Here is a 22,236-nt window from a genome sequence, read left to right as displayed (position 1 = left end):
AATAAGCCTATCAAAAACATTCTTCATTTCTGTTACAATGTTTTTCATCTCTAGCATTTCTCTTTAGTTCTGCCTTGAAATTTCCATCTCTCTGCTTACATTGCCCGTCTGTTCTTGCATGGTGTCTACTTTATCCATTAGAGCTTTCAACATATTAATCATAGTTTTTAAATTCTGGTCTGATAATTCCAACATCCCTGCCATATCCGAGTCTGGTTTTGATGCTTGCTCTGTCTCTTAAAACTGTGTTATTTGCCTTGTAATTTTTTCTTGGTAGGCAGACATGATGTTCTGAGTAAAAGGAACTGCTATAAATAGGCCTTTAGCAATGTAGTAGTATTATGTGGGGAAAAGGGAAGCATGCTATAGTCCTGTGACTTGATTCAGTCATTTAGTGAGCCTGTGCTTCTGGACTATGAACTTCACACATGCTTCTGAGTTCCTCTCTCCCCTTTATGTGGAACAGGATGGCTAGAGTGAACTGGAGTTGGATATTTCCCTTTTCCCATGTGAAAGGCCAGGAGCAGGTAGAGTTGGATGTTTCCCTTCCCCCAGGTCAGTAAGACTCTGGGGGGAAAAAAAAAACAGCAGGTAAATACTTTACCTGATTAAAAAGTTTCTCCTGAAGGCAGACCTTGTTAAGAAGAACAGAATGCTCTGGTATATTTCAAACGATTCTTTTTTCCTATCCCTGCTGGAAGCCAAGGGGATTTTTCTCCCATATTCACTGAGAGAACCTGGTAGAGCTCCAAGAAGCAAAACTCAAAAAAGCATGGGGTACCCTGCTAACTTGGTCCCTGGAGTTTTATCTACCAGGTTTGTCCGCACTAAGCCTCCAGCAATTGGTCAATTATGATTCAAGTTTTCCTACATTGGCAGTGGTTCCACAGAGGTTTCTGCTAGTGGGTTTCTGCTCCTATAAGATGTGATTGTGTGTTTTTGCCTGTCTCTCCAGTTTGGAAAGCACAATTTTCCCAGTGAGCTCACTTGTCTTGTGGATCTAAAAGAGTTCATTTTTTTTAGTTTGCTCAGCTATTTACTTGTTAGGATGGAGTGTGACTTCTAGGATTCTAACATGCCAGACCAGAAATCGTAAGTCTCCATGCCAGCTATTTTAACAGAGAGAATTTCATATAAAGAATGGTTAGTAGATTTGGAGGAACTGAAGCAGCAAAAAGAGAACACTGAGGTTTATCACAAAGGTAACAAGTGCAGGATGTAGTTCCCACCCCTAGGACTGGGGAAACAAAGAGGCTGCAATTATTGAAACCTAGAAGCTTAGAGGAGGGGTTTTGTGGGGCCTAGAACCCTTCTGAGGAAGGGCACCTGTGAGAAAGAGGCACTGGCCACTGGAGCTGGTGGCCCAGGTTAGGCAGAGAGCCACCTTGCTGTGAGGCTGATTCTGCAAATGTTGGGGAAACCACTAATTGGATTCAGCTGATGCCACTGAAACAAACTGGCCCTACCAAGGTGAAGAAGCATTGCTGGGGTATCTGAGAGGCACAAGAAGCCAATGAGAAGGGCCGTGTACCTTTCTCTTCCTCCAGCCTTCCTCTAGCACCCTCTACTGGCAGAGTCAACGAGTGAGCAGTTGGTAAAGAAGAAGGGTGATTTGCAGCGTCCCAGCCCCAAAGCCCATGTATAGAAAGCTGAGAACCCAGCACTTTGGGAGGCTGAGACGGGCAGATCACGAGGTCAGGAGATCGAGACCATCCTGGCTAATATGGTGAAACCCCATATCTACTAAAAATACAAAAAATTAGCCGGGAGTGGTGGCAGGCACCTGTAGTCCAGTCCCTGGGAGGCTGAGGCAGGAGAATCACTTGAACCTGCACTCCAGCCTGGGCAACAGAGCGAGACTCTGTCTCAAAAAAAAAAAAAAGAAAAGAAAAAGAAAAAGAAAGCAAGCTGAGAACCAAGAGTTTAATCATTGAAGCGGGGAACCAAGAGTTTAATAATTGACACACTCAATTATTTTTAAATTACTAGAGATAATACTGAGTTTATAATCTGTAATATAAAATGCAGCATTTAAAAAAATTCTCTGTTGAGCAACCTAGAGCTTCCTTTGTTTACTCTTCATGGCATCCAAATTCTGTATCTATAGGTATCCTTTTTATGCCCAGTAAATAAATCCTCCCCACAATACCCAGTAGGTATATACTTAGCACCTTCCATTACAGACCCAATCATTCTGTCATTCAGTCAACCAATGTTCGAGTGCTTATTCTATGTCACGTGCTATTTTAGGCCCTGAATTCTTAGCTATGTTATTTGACAGTGACCTGAAATGGAGTTTCATTTGAGCATGACAATAAAGGAAAGAGTATGGTCTTCAAAAAGCTTAATTAAAATGCAGACATTACCTGGTGTGTTGGTTAGACCTCTAACTATCTCCCAGCACTTTTTATAAATCCCTTCCTCCATATGGCCCCCTACCATTCACATTCATTATCCAACTGATCCCCAAAACAACTCATGTAGAAATAGTGAGATATCAATGTACTCATGTCACTAAGCAAAAAATGCAAGACTCAGAGACGTTGTCAGTCGATGCACAGTTTTGTGTGTAATTACACACAAGCAAGCACTCAAACCCAAATCTTCGGATTCAAAATCCAAGGCTCTACCCATCACACTGGACTGATCTTTGTAAGAATTAGCTTATCAGGGCCGGGCGCGGTGGCTCAAGCCTGTAATCCCAGCACTTTGGGAGGCCGAGAGGGGCGGATCACGAGGTCAGGAGATCGAGACCATCCTGGCTAACACGGTGAAACCCTGTCTCTACTAAAAAAAAATACAAAAAAAATTAGCCGGGCGAGGTGGTGGGCGCCTGTAGTCCCAGCTACTCGGGAGGCTGAGGCAGGAGAATGGCGTGAGCCTGGGAGGCGGAGCTTGCAGTGAGCTGAGATCCGGCCACTGCACTCCAGCCTGGGCGGCAGAGCGAGAATCCGTCTCAAAAAAAAAAAAAAAAAAAAAAAAAAGAATTAGCTTATCAGAATGGCTAGTGCTATAGACCTTCTGGGAAAAATTCAGAAACTATTTCATACTCTCTCCAAGCAGGCAGACAGATCACCTGTAGCCCCACATCATTACATCAAACCATCTTGGCCACCTCACTTGAGGGAACACAGATAGCCCCTTTTTGAAATGCTCCAAGGAGGAAATGCTGGCGCAGTCTGGCAACTCAGTGGGCAAACTAAGGACAATGGAGAGATTCACCACGTTCATGACTCCTTCACCAAGAAAACCTGAGAACTGTCAGAAATGATGGCCTGGAACACACAGGGGTTTTTCTCTCAACAATGACATTTCTCAGCCAATGGAAACAGAAAAACAAAAATTATAATTGGTCTAACCTGAGGCAAATCTTGGGTAAGTAAGCACCATGACTTCTGAGAGATGCATACAAGCCTCTAGGCATTGCCTGAGAGGTGCAGTAACCATTCCAGGACCTGGTTTCTTGAGAATAAAACTCTGGCCCAAATGCCTAGCTAAAATTCACTGGCCCTCCCACTATAGCAATAAATTCTGATTTTCTTAGAGTTGGACATTTTGTTGTTGCTCTACATTTGGTATTCATTACACTTTCGCCAACAGATACACTCATATCCTTAAGGCTAGGAGCTTCTGTGCATTGACCCTTATATACTCTGACTGACATGCAAAAGAAGTAAAAGAAGAGTGCTTCATTCCTCTCCATTTCACCACCTCCATCCACCACCACTCCCCATGTAAACATCCATGGCACCTCATAATTACATATCCAGTAGTTAGAAGAAGGGATTGTCTGAATGAAAAACATCAGAGCCAATAAGGAAGACCAGATCAGAGCCCTCCTCACCTACATTAATGAAAACAGACATTTATAGAGCTCCATTATACAGAGGGAACACTGAATCAGGCAGTGAGGATACAAAGAGGTGTATTACATGTCTAATGTGCACAAATTATTTAATTGCCCTCCATCTCCAACAGCAGACAAACAGATCAATGAGAACTAGTAAAACTCCTTAAGAAATAGAGCATAGCCTTTTATCTCAGGAATTTCAAAGAACCTATGCAAACACTCATTAGTCCCAACCCATTCCATAGTCAGTGGGTAGAAAATCCAACATTGGCCATAAACTGGTCTCTGCCTCTATCTCTTCCAGTTCATTCTCACACAATTATCTCTCTTGAATAGAGCCCAATTAATTGACCATTTTGCTTTACTCATTTGCTTCTTTTATTCAGCCCTCAGGGAGCTAGCCAGGTATGTTCCTTACGAAAAAGTAGCTATATGGCTGCAGGGTGGCCTTCTGCCTTAGTGACTATCCGAGGAGTGTAGGATGATCACTAGGAGAGCATATTCAGCAAGAGAGAGTGGGAGGGACTGAGGCAGTCTCTGGCTTACATCCTCAGGGCATTTGGTTATCCCCCAAAGCTGAAGAAGTATCAATCCTACCACACTCCATGTGTTATATTTATCATAGGTAATAGCTTATCTTGACTGTTTACTTTGTTCTTAGTGCTTGCACATGTCTTCTCATTACAGGGCTGAGAGGCTACCCCTGGAGTCAGAAAGATGTGGGTGTCATATAATAACTATATGACCTGGGAGTATCAGTTTCCTCATCTGTATAATGAAAATCATAATATTAGTATCAATCTGATAGAGTTGGTGTGAGAATCCAATGAAGAAATTCCTGTAAAACACATAACATAATGCCAAGCACAGATTAAATGCTCAGTAAATCACAAGCCCATGAAGCAAGTATTAGAAATTATTATTCCCTTTTTATAGATGAGAAAATGAATAGTCAGAGATAATATCATTTACCAAGGTCACCAGCTGTAAATGATAGCCTAGATTTCATGGAGGTGTGACTGACCTAGATCCCATGCTGACAACCACCACAGAACGTACAGAATGAGTAACTGTGCCACAGCAAAGGGAGCTCGGGGTCACCATCTCAACCTGGCCACAGTCCAGTCATCCCAGGAGAGGAGGGCAAAGAGCACTCCAGGCAACACAGGGGTGGGGAAGGCCAAAGATTGGAAGGCTCAATCATCATGGGCAGGAAGCTGGAACCTTCATATGTAAGTACCAGAGAAACAGCAAGCAAATACACACCTGACTCTGAAATGCTATTGTCATTCCTTTCATTAAAATGAGAAAATTGAGGCTCAGAGAGGTAAGCTGACCTTCACTAAGCCACATAGCTAGTAAGTAGTAGAGCCAGGATTAAAACTCAGGCTTTCTGGTGCCAGAATCCATGCTTTGAACCTCTTCACATGGCCCTAATTGGTTTCATGGCTACAACCCCACAGCCACCACTCACTCTTGACTCTTTTCTGGATCAGTGGCTGCAGTGTGTTTTTGACTCAACTGAAAGAAAAAAGGAATAAAATCAGCATGTATTGAACACCTCCTGTGTGCTCACATGCTTGATAAATGCCTCACAGACATTAACTTAATCATGACAACAACCCAGGAGTTAAATTCAATTTTAGAGAGAAGGAAACAGAGGTCCAGTCTCCAATTAAAGTAAATCTCCCCAGGCGACCACCTCCTAAGAGACTGGGAACTTGAAACTCCACCTTTGCCTACCCTCCCTCCCACATTGCACTACCCCTGGGGAAGCCTTGGGGAGAGCACCTTTTATTCCTGAGCATAGCAGGTTCTGGACATCCTTAGCCATTTGGAGGTTTTCCTCTAGAACTGGTGCAGGAGCATCTCACACTGTTGGGAAAAGTAGACTCAAACCACCATTTTGTGCCCAGATGTGAAGCTGTCATCAAACTCATCAGAAAGATAGATAAAACTTGCCACGTAACACCAGCCTCTTGGACACTTGAAGAGGAGAGATAAGGTGTCAGGACTGATAAGATAGCCCGCAAACCTGTAAATTTTTACAGAGAACTCAGGATTTTTTTTTTTTTTTTTTGAGACGGAGTCTTGCTCTGCCACCCAGGCTGGAGTGCAGTGGCCGGATCTCAGCTCACTGCAAGCTCCGCCTCCCGGGTTTACGCCATTCTCCTGCCTCAGCCTCCCGAGTAGCTGGGACGACAGGCGCCCGCCTCGTCGCCCGGCTAGTTTTTTGTATTTTTAAGTAGAGACAGGGTTTCACCATATTAGCCAGGATGGTCTCGATCTCCTGACCTCGTGATCCGCCCGTCTCAGCCTCCCAAAGTGCTGGGATTACAGGCTTGAGCCACCGCGCCCGGCCAGAACTCAGGATTTTTATCCTCCTTCCTTTATCTAGCAAATAAGACTAACACATAATAATGGTGTTTACTGCGGAAAGCCATGAACTCAGAGAAGTCGACTGACTTAATTCCAAACTTAAGACCACATTTCACCTGTGATTTTATCTATTATTTTGCTCCAAGATGATTTCCTGACTTTTTCCCCTTTACTGCAGATGTATTTTTGGCTGTGTGCTATAATTGGAGTCATTAATATGCCAGCAGAAATTGGCTATAATAAATTTTTATCCCTTGGGTTTCTGAGTCTTTTCTTTTGAATTATTTGTATTGTTTAAAAAGCAAACAAGGCCAGGCGCGGTGGCTCAAGCCTGTAATCCCAGCACTTTGGGAGGCCGAGACGGGCGGATCACGAGGTCAGGAGATTGAGACCATCCTGGCTAATACGGTGAAACCCCGTCTCTACTTAAAAATACAAAAAAAAAACTAGCCGGGCGACGAGGCGGGCGCCTGTAGTCCCAGCTACTCGGGAGGCTGAGGCAGGAGAATGGCGTAAACCCGGGAGGCGGAGCTTGCAGTGAGCTGAGATCCGGCCACTGCACTCCAGCCTGGGTGGCAGAGCAAGACTCCGTCTCAAAAAAAAAAAAAAAAAAAAAAAAAGCAAACAAAACAAATAAGCAGAACCAGGTAGAAAAACTGAGAGTCTGAAGTGGGGGAATCTGCTTTAAGCTAGACCCTTCCCCAAGTCATAGCATGGATAGTGATCCACATTATAGAACATTGCTGTGATTTGGGCTGGAGATCTAGATGGCCTGGCTATAATGACAAACAGAGGACATGATTTCTAGGCTGAAAATCGGGGCATGTAGTCTGATGTCAGACTACAGAAATTTGAAAGTAGGATTGATGTTGGAGATTTGGAACATCAGCTCACTAAACTCAAATGCAATGCATGAACATGGCTCTCGTACACACTGGAAGAGAAATAGCAGCAGCATCTCAGTGCTTCCCCGAGCCATCTTTGTGGCTGGTCTCATCAAGCTTCTGAGGGCCTCCTGAGGAATCCAGCTGAATAGTGTTCAGCTTTTTGGTTATTATTTGCCACTTAGCAGTTTTTTTTTTTTTTTTTTTTTTTTTGAGACGGAGTCTCGCTCTGTCACCCAGGCTGGAGTACAGTGGCCGGATCTCAGCTCACTGCAAGCTCCGCCTCCCGGGTTTACGCATTCTCCTGCCTCAGCCTCCAAGTAGCTGGGACTACAGGCGCCCGCCACCTCGCCCGGCTAGTTTTTTTTGTATTTTTAGTAGAGACGGGGTTTCACCGTGTTAGCCAGGATGGTCTCGATCTCATGACCTCGTGATCCGCCCGTCTCGGAGCAGTTTTTAAGATCAGAGATATGATCTAGTACCACGACAGGAGATTTGCTTTGGGAAAGAGTCTATGAGATGTAGCTGTGGCTGGTGAAAAAGCACTGGCCAAGTCTAGAACTATATAAAAAGGATTATATACCATAACCAAATGGAACTTATCCCAGGAATGCAGGGTTGGTTTAACATCCAAAAATCAATCACTGTAATGTACCATATTAATGGAATAAAAGAAGAAACACATGATCCTCTCAATGGTTAGAGAAAAGGCATCTGACAAAATCCAATATCCTTCTATTATAAAAAAAAATTCAACAAACTAGAAATAAAAGGGAACTTCCTCAACTTGATAAAGGGCATCTACAAAAAAAAACCTATGGTTAACAACTTGCTTAGTGGTGAAAGACTGAATGTTATCCCCCTAAGGTCAGGAAGAGGACCAGGATAGCCACTTTCACCACCTCTATTCAACATTGTACAAGTGGTTCTAACCAAGGCAATTAGGTAAGCAAAAGAAATAAAGTCATCCAGATTAGAAAGTAAAATTACCTTTATTTGTAGTTATTATCTTATTGATAGAAAATTCCAAGTAATCCCTTAATAAACTGTTAGAAATATTAAGTGAATTGGCCAGGCGTGGTGGCTCACGCCTGTAATCCCAGCACTTTGGAAGGCCGAGGTGGGCAGATCACGCGGTCAGGAGATGGAGAAATATTAAGTGAATTCAGCAAGATTGTAGGATACAAGATAATACATTTTAAAATTGTATTTCTATACTCTAGCAATGGGCAATCAAAAATAAAATTAAGAAAGCAATTTCATTTATAATAGTATTCAAAAGGATGAAACACTTAGGGATAAATTTAACAAAAGAAGTATAAGAATCATACACTTAAAACTACAAAATATTGTTTAAAAAATTATAGGCCCACAGAAGAAAGAGAAGACCAGAAAACAACCAGAAAACAAAAAACAAAATGGCAGGAGTAGTCTTTATTTATCAATAATAATACTGAATGCAAATAGACAAAACTTTTCAATCAAAAGACAGAGAGGTTAAACAGATTTTTAAAAAAAGACCTAATGATATGTTGCCTAAGAAATACAATTCACCTATAAAGAAGCACTATACACTTCACCTATAAAGAAGCACGTAAGAGGCCGAGACGGGCGGATCACGAGGTCAGGAGATCGAGACCATCCTGGCTAACATGGTGAAACCCCGTCTCTACTAAAAAATACAAAAAAATTAGCCGGGCGAGGTGGCGGGCGCCTGTAGTCCCAGCTACTCGGGAGGCTGAGGCAGGAGAATGGCGTGAACCCGGGAGGCGGAGCTTGCAGTGAGCTGAGATCTGGCCACAGCACTCCAGCCTGGGCGGCAGAGCGAGACTCCGTCTCAAAAAAAAAAAAAAAAAAAAAAAAAAGAAGCACGTAAAAAGATTTTCCATGCAAATGAAAACCAAAATATAGCAGGAGTAGCTATACTTATATCAGAAAAATTAGACTTCAAGACAAAAACTAAAAAAAGAGAAAAAGTTGATTATTATATAATGCCAAAGTGGTCAATTCATCAAGAGGATATAACAATTATAAATATATATGCACACAGCACTGGAGCAGCCAGATCTATAAAACAAATATTATTACAGCTAAAGAGAGAGATAGACCCCAATACATAATAGCTGGGACCGCAACACCCCGCTTTCAGCATTGTACAGATCTTCCAGACAGAGAATCAACAAAGACACATTGGGCTTAATCTGCACTATAAACCAAATGGACCTAATAGATATTTACAGAACATTTCATCCAACAGCTACAGAATACACATTCTTCTCTTCAGCATATGGATCATTCTCAAGGAGAGACCATATGTTAGGCCACAAAACAAGTCTTAAGAAATTTTTTAAAAATTGAAATCATATCATGTATCTTCTCTGACCACAGTGGAATAATACTAGAAATCAATAACAAGAGGAACGTTGGAAACTATACAAATACATAGTAATTAAACAATATGCTCCTGAATGACCAGTGGGTCAATGAAGAAATTAAGAAGAAAATCAAAAAATTTCTTGAAACAAATGAAAATGGAAACACAACATACCAAAACCTATGGGTTACAGCAAAAGTAGTCCTAGGACGAAAGTTCATAGCAATAAGCATCTACTTTTAAAAAAAAATAGAAAAACTTCAAAAAAAAAAAAAAAAACTAATGATGCATCTTAAAGAACTAGAAAAGCAAGAACAAACTAAACCCAAAATTAGTAGAAGAAAAGAGATAATAAAAATCAGAGCTGAAATAAATAAAAGTGAAATAAAAAAAACACAAAAGGTCAACAGAAGTTCTTTTTTGAAAAGATAAATAAAATCAACAAATTTTAGCCAGATCAAGAAAAAAGAGAGAAGTCCCAAATAAATAAAAATAAAGATGAAAAAGAAGACATTACAACCAATACTGCAAAATTTAAAGAATCATTAAAGACATAATCAGAAAAAATGTGAGCAACTATGTGCCAATAAATTGGAAAATGTAGAAGAAATAAATGTCTAAGATGCACATATCCTACAAAGATTGAACCATGAAGAAATCCAAAACCTGAATAGACTAATAACAAGTAATGAAATCAAAGCCATAATAAAAAGTCTCCCAACAAAGAAAAGCCCAGGACCTAATCACTTCAATGCTGAATTTTACTAAACATTTAAAGACAAACTAATAGGAATTCTACTCAAATTGTCCTGAAAAATAGAGAACATGTCCAAGCTCATTCTACGAGGCCAATATTACCCTGATACCAAAACCAGACAAAGACACATCAAAAAAAAAAGAACACCTATGGGCCAATATCCCTGATGAATATTGATGCAAAAATTCTCAACACAATACTAGCAAACCAAATTCAGCAACACATTAAAAAAATCATTCATCATGACCAAGTGGTATTTATTCCAGGAATGCAAGAGTGGTTCAACACATGTAAATCAATTAATTTGGTACATTGTATCAACAGAATGAAGGACAAAAACCATGTGATCACTTCAATTGATGCTGGAAAAGCATTTGATAAAATTCAACATTGCTTCATGATAAAAACCCTAAAAAAAAACCGTGTATAGAAGAAACATACCTCAACATAATCAAAGCCATATACAACACACCCACAGCTAGTATACTAAATGGGGAAAAACTGAAAGTTTTCCTCTAAGATATGGAACAAGACAAGGATGTCCACTTTCAACACAGTTATTCAACATACTACTGGAAGTCCTAGCTAGAGCAATCAGGCAAGAGAAAGAAATAAAGAGCACCCAAATCGGATAGGAAGAAGTAAACTATCCTTGTTTGCAGACAATATTATCTTGTATCTGGAAAAACCTAAAGATTCCACCAAAAAAACATTAGAACTGATAAACAAATTCAGTAAATTTGCAGGATACAAAATCAACATATAAAAACCGGTAGAATTTCTATATGCCATTAGCAAACAATCTGAAAAAGAAAATAATCCCATTTACAATAGCTACAAATGAGACTAAAAAGTGAAAGATTTCCACAAAGAAAACTGGAGAGCATTGATGCAACAAACTGAAGAATACACAAACAAATAGAAAGATATTCTGTGTTCAGGGATTTGAAAAATCAATATTGTTAAAATGTTCACACTACCCAAAGCAATCAATAGATTCAATACAATGCCTATAAAAATACTCATGACATACTTCAAAGAAATAGAAAAAATAATCCTAAACTGTATATGAACCACAAAAGACCCAGAGTAGCCAAACCATCCTGAGCAAAAAATAATAATTAAAGCCCTAAGTAAATGGAAAGACATCCCATGCTCATGGATTGGAAGACTTAATAATGTTAAAATGATAATGCTACCCAAATCAATTAACAGATCCCACACAATCCCTATCAAAATCTCAGCTGTCTTTTTTGCAGAAATTAGCAGGCTGCTCCTAAAATTAACATGAAAATACAAGGAACCCAGAATACCTCAAACAATCTTGAAAAATAAAAACAATCTTGGACGATTCACACTTTCTAATTTCAAAACTTACTACAAAATTATAATAATTTGGCGTAAGGATACACACACAGATTAATGGAATAGAATTGACAATTTGGAAATAAACTCTTATATTTACTGTATAGTCAATTAATTCTGACTAGGGTGCCAAGACAATTCAATGAGAAAAAAATACATTTTTCAATGAAAGGTGCTGGAACAACTAGATGACTCCAAGAGAAAAAATGAAGCTGGAACCCTACCTCACACAATATACCAAAATTAATTCAAAAAGAATTATAGACCTAAATGTAAGAGCTAAAACTAGGAAGTTTTAGACGAAAGTATAGAAGCAAATATTTGTAACCTTGGATTAGCCAATGGTCTCCTACATAAGGGACCAAAAGCACAAGTAACCAAAGAAAAAGTAAATAAATTATACTTCATCAAAATTAAACACTTTTGTGCTTCCAAGGACATTGTCAAGAAAGTGAAAGGACAACCACAGAATGGGAGAAAATATTTGCAAATCATATATCTGATAAGGAATTTGTAACCAGAAACCAAATACAGTTCTTCAACTCTTACAACAGTAAAAAGACAAATAATCCCATTTTTAAATGTGCAAAGGATTTGAATAGACATTTCTCTAAAAAAAAAAAAAGATATACAAGTGGCCAATTAGCATATTAAAAGATGCTCAATATCATCAGCCATTAGGGAAATGCAAATCACAATGGCAATGAAATAACACTTCATATCCACCAGGATGGCTAAAATCAAAATGACAGACAATGACAAATGTTAGCAAGAATTCAGAGAAATCAGGACTCTCACACACTGCTGGTGGAAAACTTTGAAAAACAGTTTGGAAGTTTCTTAAAATAAAAGTGGCACTTCCACTCCTAGGTATATATGCAAGATAAATAAAAACATACGTTTACACAGGAACTTGTACACAAATATTCATAGAAGCATTATTCTTTTTTTTTTTTTTTTTTTTTGAGACGGAGTCTGGCTCTGTCACCCAGGCTGGAGTGCAGTGGCCGGATCTCAGCTCACTGCAAGCTCCTCCTCTTGGGTTTACGCCATTCTCCTGCCTCAGCCTCCGGAGTAGCTGGGACTACAGGTGCCCGCCACCTCACCCAGCTAGTTTTTTGTATTTTTTAGTAGAGACGGGGTTTCACCGTGTCAGCCAGGATGGTCTCGATCTCCTGACCTCGTGATCCGCCCATCTCGGCCTCCCAAAGTGCTGGGATTACAGGCTTGAGCCACCGCGCCCGGCCAGAAGCATTATTCTTAATAGCCAAAAAGCAGAAACAACTCAAATGTTCAACAATTGATGAACACATTTTTTAAATGTGATATATTCATACACAAAAATATTACTCAGCAATAAAAAGGAGTAAAGCACTTCAAAAAAGAAAGAAAGTAAAGGAAGGAAGGAAGGAAGGAAGGAAGGAAGGAAGGGACGGAGGGAGGGAGGAGGGGAGGGAGGGAAGAAGAAAGGAAGGAAGGAAGGAGGAAGGAAGGAAGGAGGAAGGAAGGAAGGAAGGAAGGAAGGAAGGAAGGAAGGAAGGAAGGCTGGTTGCCAGATGCTCAGGGGATGGAGATTGATTGCTAACAAGTACGGGTTTTTTTTTTTCTGGGTGATGAAAATATTCTAAAATTAGTGGTAATAGTTGCATCACATTATTAATATACTAAAAAGTACTGATTTGTATCCTTTTTTATTTTCACTTTTTTTAGAGACAGGGTCTTGCTCTGTTGTTGGAGTGCAGTAGCTCAATCATAGCTCACTGCAGCCTTGAATTCTAAGGCTCAAGTGATCCTCCTGCCTCAGCCTCCTGAATAGCTGGGATCACAGGCATGAACCACAAAGCTCAGCTCTGCACTGTATATTTTAAAGAATACGTTTTCTGCTATGCAATAAAACTGTTATTGTGGGGGGTCGGGGGAGGAAAGGAAAAGTATTTGACTGGGAGTCAGACCCAAGTTCAAATCCCAGCTCTGTACTTTCCACCTTGGGCAAGTCACATCGCCATTCTAAGCTCCCCCTCAGCCCCTTATACATGACACTAGTTCCCTTGTAGGAGAGCATGTGCCCAGGCCTAACTCAGCTTGCTCAGGGCATCTTATTTTCTCTCTTCCATCTTGGCCTCCCAACCCAGTCTTCCCTCCTGGATAATAGAAAAAGGCGTCCCATCTCCCCAGAGCATGGATGATCTTCATAACCATTCACCACCCAGGCTTGGCACTTACTGGTAGCCATTCAAAACTAAAAGATAAGAGAGAGAAAAAATTAAGTAAAAGACAAATTCACAGAGACATAAAGTAGAATAGTGACTACCAAGGCCTGGGGAAGGAAGGCAATGGGGAGTTACTGTTCAATGGGTACAGAGTTCAGTTTGGGATGATGAAAAGTTTTGGGAGATTGATGGTGGTAATGTTTGCACAACAATGTGAAGGTAATTAATGTTACTGAGTTGTATACTTAAAATAGTTAAAATGGTAAATTTTATGTATATTTTACCACAATAAATATTCATTAATTTACAATGTGTTTTTAGGCCAGGCACAGTGACTCACACCTGTAATCCCAGCATTTTGGGAGGCTGAGGCAGGAGAATCACTTGAGGTCAGAGGTTGCAGACCAGCCTGGCCAACATGGTGAAACCCCGTTTCTACTAAAAATTCAAAAATTAGCCAGGCATTGTGGCATGCGCCTGTAATCCCAGCTACACGGGAGGATGAGGCAGGAGAATTGCTTGAACCCAGTAGGCGGAGGTTGCAGTGAGCCAAGATCATACCACTGCACTCCGTCTCAAAAACTTTAAAAAATTTAAAAATTAAAATAAAAGTAAAATGAAAGTAAAATGTATCTTTAATTAAAATACATTATTAATAAAAAATAATTTTATTCAAGTCAGCCCCACCTACTGAGAGAATGTAGCTGAATGAGTAACAGGTAGGCTACCTGGCTCTTAGGAAGGAATAAGGCAAGGAGAGAGAAGCCTCTGGATTTGAAGGTTACAAGCTGGGGAAGTAGGTAAGGGCAGAGGTGATTCTGCTTTGATGAACAGAAACTGTGGAGAAACACTATAAAAAGAGTTCAGGACCTTGTCATAGACTGTGCTATCATAGTACATATCATTCCATCCTGTTAGCATGACTAATTGAATCTCAATACTCTTTCTCCAATTTTCCTAGGAGATAAAGTATGCTAACCTATGCAACCAAAATACTCTCCAGGAAAATCCACTAACACCAAGTTCCCCATAAACCACATCCAATGCAAAGGGAAGCATGAAAAAACCCATCACAGTCTTCTACCGAAGAACCAGGGTGGGCAAACAGAAGCTGGCCAATTTCTCCTCTGTCAATAACCCAATAAATGACCTTTTTATCCTTTTAAAACTGGTATTCAGTTTGGGAAGAGATCGTTTGGGTTGAAGCTTGCAGATGGGCCAGAGGAGGATTGAAATGGGCTGTGTGAATTTTCACGATAGACCTGCATGGCTGTCTTTGGGGCTTCCCTCATTCTTGGAGCACCAAAATATTTGCAACTTTTTAAAAAATTAGAAAAAGCTGACTTATTTATTTTCTTTTTTTCTTTTTTTTTTTTTTGAGACAGAGTCTTGCTGTGTCGCCCAGGCTGGAGTGCAGTGGCGTGATCTCGGCTCACTGCAAGCTCCACCTCCCGGGTTCACGCCATTCTCCCGCCTCAGCCTCCGAGTAGCTGGGACTACAGGCGCCCGCCACCGCGCCCGGCTAGTTTTTTGTATTTTTAGTAGAGATGGGGTTTCACCGTGTTAGCCAGGAGGGTCTCGATCTCCTGACCTCGTGATCCACCCGCCTCGGCCTCCCAAAGTGCTGGGATTACAGGCTTGAGCCACCGCGCCCGGCCGACTTATTTATTTTCAATGCATTTCTCCAGGAAGGTCCCAAAGCAGTCTTCCATTCATTCATTTATTTAATAGGTATTTACTGAGTGCTTGTGGGCATTGGACTCTGTGCTAAGCACTGGTGCTGCAGGAGTGAGCAAGCCAGCTAAGGTCCTTGCTCTTGTGTTGATTACAATCCAAGAGCGCTCAAAATCTCTAATCCTCCGAATCACTGGCCTTGAAGCTCTCCAGTGGATTCTCAGTATTCATCTAAGGCATTAGAGTGTGGTGGTGCAGGTATGGGATTTAGAGCAAATAAAACCCGAGTTCAAACCCCAGCACTCTCTTCCCAGCTGTGCTACCTTGAAAAAATGTTTTAACCTCTTGAGTCTTAGTTTGTTGTCTGTGAAGTGTGACTGATAATCTCATCTGCTACATAGGGTTGTTGGAAGAACTAAATGAGGTAATATATGCAGAGTATTTCCAATGACACCTGGCCAGGTGTGGTGGCTCACTCCTGTAATCCCAGCACTTTGGGAGGGGGTCACTTGAGCCCAGGAATTCGAGACCAGCCTGGGCAATATGGCAAAACCGCATCTCTACCAAAAATACAAAAATTAGTCGGGTGTGGTGACTCATCCTTGTAGTCCCAGCTACTTAGGAGGCTGAAGTGGAAGAATCATCTGAACCTGGAGAGGTTGAGGTTGCAGTGAGCTGTGACTGTGCCACTGCACTCCAGCCTGGGCAGCAGAGTGACACCCTGTCTAAAAAAAAAAAAAAAGGAGGAGGAGGAGAGGGAGAGAGGGGAAGGAGAGGGGAAGGAGGGGGGAGGGGGAGGGGAGGGGGAGGGGAGGGGAGGGGGGGGAGGGGGAGGGGGAGGGGAGGGGGAGGGGAAGGAGAATTTTGATCCTGCAACTTTCTTCAGAAGAAGCAAGGCCTGGCCGGGTGCGGTGGCTCAAGCCTGTAATCCCAGCACTTTGGGAGGCCGAGACGGGGGGATCACGAGGTCAGGAGATCAAGACCATCCTGGCTAATATGGTGAAACACTGTCTCTACTTAAAAATACAAAAAACTAGCCGGGCGACGAGGCGGGCGCCTGTAGTCCCAGCTACTGGGGAGGCTGAGGCAGGAGAATGGCGGGAACCCGGGAGGTGGAGCTTGCAGTGAGCTGAGATCCGGCCACTGCACTCCAGCCTGGGTGGCAGAGCAAGACTCCGTCTCAAAAAAAAAAAAAAAAAAAAAAGAAGCAAGGCCTGATAGGAGACACAGACTCAGGTGTCAGGGAGTCCAGGGTTTGGTCTCCATCCACATCTTCAAAGGTGTCACGAATTTACCACCTCAGTCTTACCAAACATAAAATGGTAATAACACCCACTGCCTCCTTGCTCTGTTGTAAGGATATTTTAATTACTTCTTGCAGGGCACTTTGAAGCTGAAAGTGCTGAGTAAGTATCACAAATCAGAAAACAAAAAAGTGCATCATTTATTAGAAAAACACCAAACTGGTGCCTGTCCCTTTGTCACTAGAGATGTGGCCCCCACAGCACCAGCTTCTTTTCTTTGACCCACGCTAAGTGAGATCAGTTTAAATACCACCACGATAAATGGCACTCCTCCACCTACCACCCACCTCCAACACAGGGAGAAAACGGACATTTCCAACCACTGTGTTGATAAAATGTGCTTTTAGGATTTTGACAATAATTAGAGATTGCATGTGCATTCCTAAGATGCCAGTGGCCACATCCCAAGGAGTACAGCATCAGTGAGGGTTCTCCAGAGAAACAGAATGAACAGGATGCTATATATGGATAGACGGATTTGTGTTTTTTTGTTGTGGTGGTTTTGTTTTGTTTTTCTGTTTGCTTTTTTGAGATGGAGTCTCACCCTATCGCCCAGGCTGGAGTGCAGTGGCGTGATTTCGGCTCACTGCAAGCTCCGCCTCCCAGGTTCACGCTGTTCTCCTGCCTCAGCCTCCCGAGTAGCTGGGACTACAGGCACCCACTACCACGCCCGGCTAATTTTTTGTATTTTTAGTAAAGACGGGGTTTCACCATGTTAGCCAGGTTGGTCTCGATCTCCTGACCTTGTGATCCGCCCACCGTGGCCTCCCAAAGTGTCGGGATTACAGGCGTGAGCCACTGTGCCCTGTCAGAAAGATTTGTTTTAAGGAACTAACTGGCTCATGCAATTGTGGAGGTACGGTGAGTCCACAATCTGATGATATAAGCCAGCAGGCTGGAGACTCTGAGAAGAGTTGTGGTTCAAGTCCAAAGGCAGTTCACTGGCAGAATTCCCTCTTCTTCTGGGGACATGACTTTTTCTCTGAAGGCCTTCCGCTGATTGCATGAGGCCTACCCACATCATGCAAGGTAATCTGCATTATGCAATTTACTGATTCAAATGTTAGTCTCATCTCAACAACAACAACAACAAAAAACACTGCACTGAAACATCTAAAATAATGTTTGACCAAAGATCTAGGTATCATGGCCTCGCTAGACCATAAAATCAACCATCACAACTGCATGTTCACAGATGTGTTGCCAGAACCTGCCTTAGAGGGTCACCATCTTTGCTGCTACGTCCACCTCTGGGGCCCTGGGTGGCTTGCTCTCACTAGCCACCCACATTGATGCCTCATGCCTTCCGGAGTTTCTTGCCCTATGTTGTCGCCTACCCACAGCCTGCCTGTGTGTGGAGAGGAGCCTGCTTTGGCCCAGCCTCTTGATCTTCTCCCTCCCCAGAGAAGATAGGGTGAGTGGAAGACCAGACCAGCTTCCTCCATTTGTTCTCCAAAAACAGTTGGTCTCAAAATGTAGTCCCCAGTCCATCAGCAACCACTTCACCTGGGAACTTGTTAGAAAGGGAAATTCAGGGCCTCTACCCAGTCCTACTGAGTCAGACACGCTGGAGTGGGACATCACAGTCTGGTTTTAGTAAACCCTCCAAGAGACTCTGATACACACTTGAGTTTGAGGACCATTGGCTTAAGAGAAGCACAACAAATGCTGCAGGAAAGCAACTCCTGGGAACCTAGTTTCCTTCCTTCCTTCCTTCTTCTTTCTTTTCTTTTTTTCAGAGTCTCATTCTGTCACCCTGGCTGAAGTGCAGTGGCACAATCATGGCTCACTAACCTCCACCTCCTGGGTTCCAGCAAGCACGTCCAACTAATTTTTGTATTTTTTAGTAGAGATAAGGTTTCACCATGTTGGCCAGGCTGGTCTCAAACTCCTGACCTCAGGTGATTTGCTTGCCTTGACCTCCCAAAGTGCTGGGATTACATGCATGAGCCACCACGCCCAGCAGGAACCTAGTTTTCTTTTCTCCTTTCTCTTACCTTTCTCCTTTCTGTATCCTTTCTCTTTCTCTTTTCTACTATCTTGACACTATCTAGTAAACACCTTCCCTTTGCGAGATTTCAGGACTGGTTTCTCAGCACACAAGAGTTTCCTAAAACATGAATCACACTATGGACTAGGCTCTTTTCTAAAGTGCTTTAATTACGTTCAATTGATTTCATTTAAAATCATGTTTTTTCTAAGTTCAGGTGTTTATCGTTCTGAAGGGCATATGGCTTAAAACTACACTAAGACATTGGAATATCCCCTATCAGTTCCTTTAATCCTCACAAAGATCCCATAAACTAAGTACTAATATTATTGTCTTTATTTCACAGATCAGGAAACTGACATGCAAAGAAGTTAAGTCATTTGCCAAGGAATCTGATTCCAGAATAACATCTCTAACCACCATACTGTCTTGCATGGGACTCCGCTCTTCACTTCTGAGATGTGTGTACCTTAGCCTTGAAGGCTGGTTAGACCTTACAGGGGACAAGATAACCTCCATCCAATGTCGCCCACATCTAACCTCGGGCCTCCGCTAGCTTGTGGCTTGCTGGGTGTACCTGCTTCTAGAGCATTTCCCCAAGGGTCTGTGAATTTCCTCCAAGATGTGTTGCTTGCATCAGTAAATCATGTAATTTGTTCAAACTCTTTCAGCAGCTCCCGCCTACAGTGACCAAGGTAGTCAAGGGGAGTGTGGGATTGCTAAAAAGAGTTTGCAACGTGGTCCACTTACCAACTCTGTAGGACCTGGGAGAATAGCTCAATATGAAAGCTCAAGCTCACATGTTTAGCAGTATTTAGTACAAGCAGAAGTTTATGTACTCAGAACTTTAAAAAGTACAAAAAACCGTTCATTACAAGCAGCACCAAGGACTGTTTCATTAAGCAAACATTCTGATTAATAAAAAGCTGCCATATGTTCTGTACATGCCTTGTTAATTTAGACAGATTCCAGAATCATAAATCATATATTTTGGAGAGTTGAAAGAGATGTTAGGATTGGCCGGGCGCGGTGGCTCAAGCCTAATCCCAGCACTTTGGAGGCCGAGACGGGCGGATCACGAGGTCAGGAGATCGAGACCATCCTGGCTAACACGGTGAAACCCCGCCTCTACTAAAAATACAAAACTAGCCGGGCGAGGTGGCGGCGCCTGTAGTCCCAGCTACTCGGGAGGCTGAGGCAGGAGAATGCGTAAACCTGGGAGATGGAGCTTGCAGTGAGCTGAGATCCGGCCACTGCACTCCAGTCCAGGCGACAGAGCGAGACTCCGCCTCAAAAAAAAAAAAAAAAAAAAGAAGAGATGTTAGGATTTAAGTCAACATACCTTCTCAGTGTCTACATCCCCCAGTCACCATCCCTGTCTTGTTTATCTGACATTACTTGATGGGAATCCATCCCCAAGGCTGTCCATTCCACATCAGGCAGCCAGAGAGTTAAAAATGTCTTCTTTCCAATGAGCCAAGATCTTTCTCTCTGCAGCCTCCTAGTTTGACCCCTGGGTCTAATCCATCTTTCAGTTACCTTCAATACTTGAAGACAGTGTTCCTGTCTTCCCCAAGTCTTCCCACGAGCTCTCAGCTCTGTGATTCCTTTCACCAGTTGAGCATCAGCTCCAACTCTCTCCAGTTTTATCTGTATCTCCCTCTAAGTGTGGTATCCAGAACTGACCTCCATACTCCAAGGGATATTCTGATCAAGAAAAAGGAGAACAAAGCAATCCCCTCCCAATAATGAATTGGGATACAGATGTATCTGATGCCACCTGATATGTCTTTGTGGACACAGATGTGAAGTCCATTTCTAAGTGCACACATATAAATAAACTCCAGATACTTACACAACACATTGCTCATTTGCACCATTCCTGAGCTCTTTTATGCTTTCTTCTTTTTTCTTTTTTTTTCTTTTTTTTTTTTTTGGAGATGGGGTTTTGCACTAGCCCAGACTGGAGTACAGTAACATGATCATAGCTCACTGCAGCCTCAAACTGCTGGACTCAAGTGATCCTCCCCACTCAGCCTCCCGAGTAGCTGGGTCTATGAGCATGCACCACCTGCTCCTGGCTAATTTTTATGCCTTCCATTTCTATTAGTGTCATGACCAGTGCAACAGTGGTTGGTAAATTCCAGAATCAGAGGGTTGGAGGGCCACCACAGGAGCTGCCCCAGGTCCTCCCAACTTGAGTACTGGATTACTGGGTTGGGAGGTACACCTGCCCCACTTCACAATATATAGTCATGCCCTTGGATGGATGAGGCAGCAACAGGACGCAGCCTCCCTGGGAAGCCTGTCTTGTGGTCAGGCAACCTGGACATTTTCCAGCAGCTTTATAAAAGCAGATACGGCTTTCTTCAGGCCCTCTGCAGGGAAAGGGAGGGAAAATGTGTAGAAGACCTATTATGTGCTGGGCACGATGGAATTTTACACGGTCTCTCTTTTTACTCCTTTGCCATTTTATAAGGGACATGCGTTGTCCTCAGGGAGCACAGAGTGGTTGTTAAACTGCTCAAAGCCGCATAGATAAGAAGCAGGTGGGAATGAGCCTCCAGGAGGGCAGCCCAGGCTGACGCATCCCTCTGGCAGGTTCCACCCAGGAAGCCATATGGATCATCACTCATAATCAAAGGCTGCACTAAACACTGCACTCTGTGAGATCAGCTGGAGGGGTCTGAGTGGGAACCACAAATCAGGTCCCTTCTCAGGCGCAGGGATCTGGGCTCTCAGGAACCCCAGGACCCAGTCGGGTCTTAGCATTGCACCATAATGAGTCACTTTGGTTCCACCTTGGGAAATCAGTCCCGCACTGGTACACAGATGTCTGGGTTTTCTCTGTGGTCTGGGAAAAGCAAGAGCCGGTGCTGGGGATAATCAGTACATATTAATTAATGATAATGAGCACTTTTCTCCCCTCCCTTCAATCTGGTGAAATGCTTTGAATTAAACAGATTATTCATAATATATAAAAAATGCTACTTTTCAAGTCAGATCATTTTGGGAGAATGTCAAAGAGAGGGGTAAGACAGAGATTAAAATCACTTTCAGGATGACTGTACCTTTTCAAGGCTTTAAAGGTTTACTGTGTGGCCAGCCTGGAGGCTGTAATGTCTCTTGTTTGATTGAAGAGCTGAGAGGCAATTAAAGGACCTCAGCCAAAAGGGCCGCCTCCCAGTGTGTTCAAAGAAGAAAAATACCATTAATCATAATAATGATGTGTGCTTATATAAGGCCTTTCATCTGTGCCTCTCAAAGTGCTTTAACCACCATTAATTATAGCTCCCAGTGTACCTCTGAGGTAGGTAAAAATTAATATACCAATTTTACAAGTGAATAAAGGCCTACAGGGTGAGTAGGAGTGAATTATTTGGGGCCACACATAAACCAGTGGCAGAGGAAGTAGCTCCTGTCCTCCAGGTCAGGACTGAGACTACCCT

At 42.5% G+C, this 22,236-nt stretch overlaps 1 long non-coding RNA gene across 1 annotated transcript in view; it reads left to right on the top strand.

Annotated features, from left to right (window-relative positions):
* The window catches only part of LOC117080976, a 43,894-nt gene extending 24,164 nt beyond the window's left edge, over nucleotides 1-19,730 (top strand). The window contains exon 2 of the long non-coding RNA XR_004436032.1: nucleotides 19,134-19,730. This is a non-coding gene — a long non-coding RNA (uncharacterized LOC117080976). The remainder of the gene's footprint in view (nucleotides 1-19,133) is intronic.
* The last annotated feature ends 2,506 nt before the right edge of the window (nucleotides 19,731-22,236 follow it).

This window comes from Trachypithecus francoisi, unplaced genomic scaffold (genome assembly GCF_009764315.1).
Source record: "Trachypithecus francoisi isolate TF-2019V2 unplaced genomic scaffold, Tfra_2.0 Lachesis_group8, whole genome shotgun sequence".
Classification (NCBI taxonomy): Eukaryota; Metazoa; Chordata; class Mammalia; order Primates; family Cercopithecidae; genus Trachypithecus; species Trachypithecus francoisi.
Note: the sequence above shows the minus strand (reverse complement) of the source record. Positions and strands in the feature narration are given on the sequence as shown.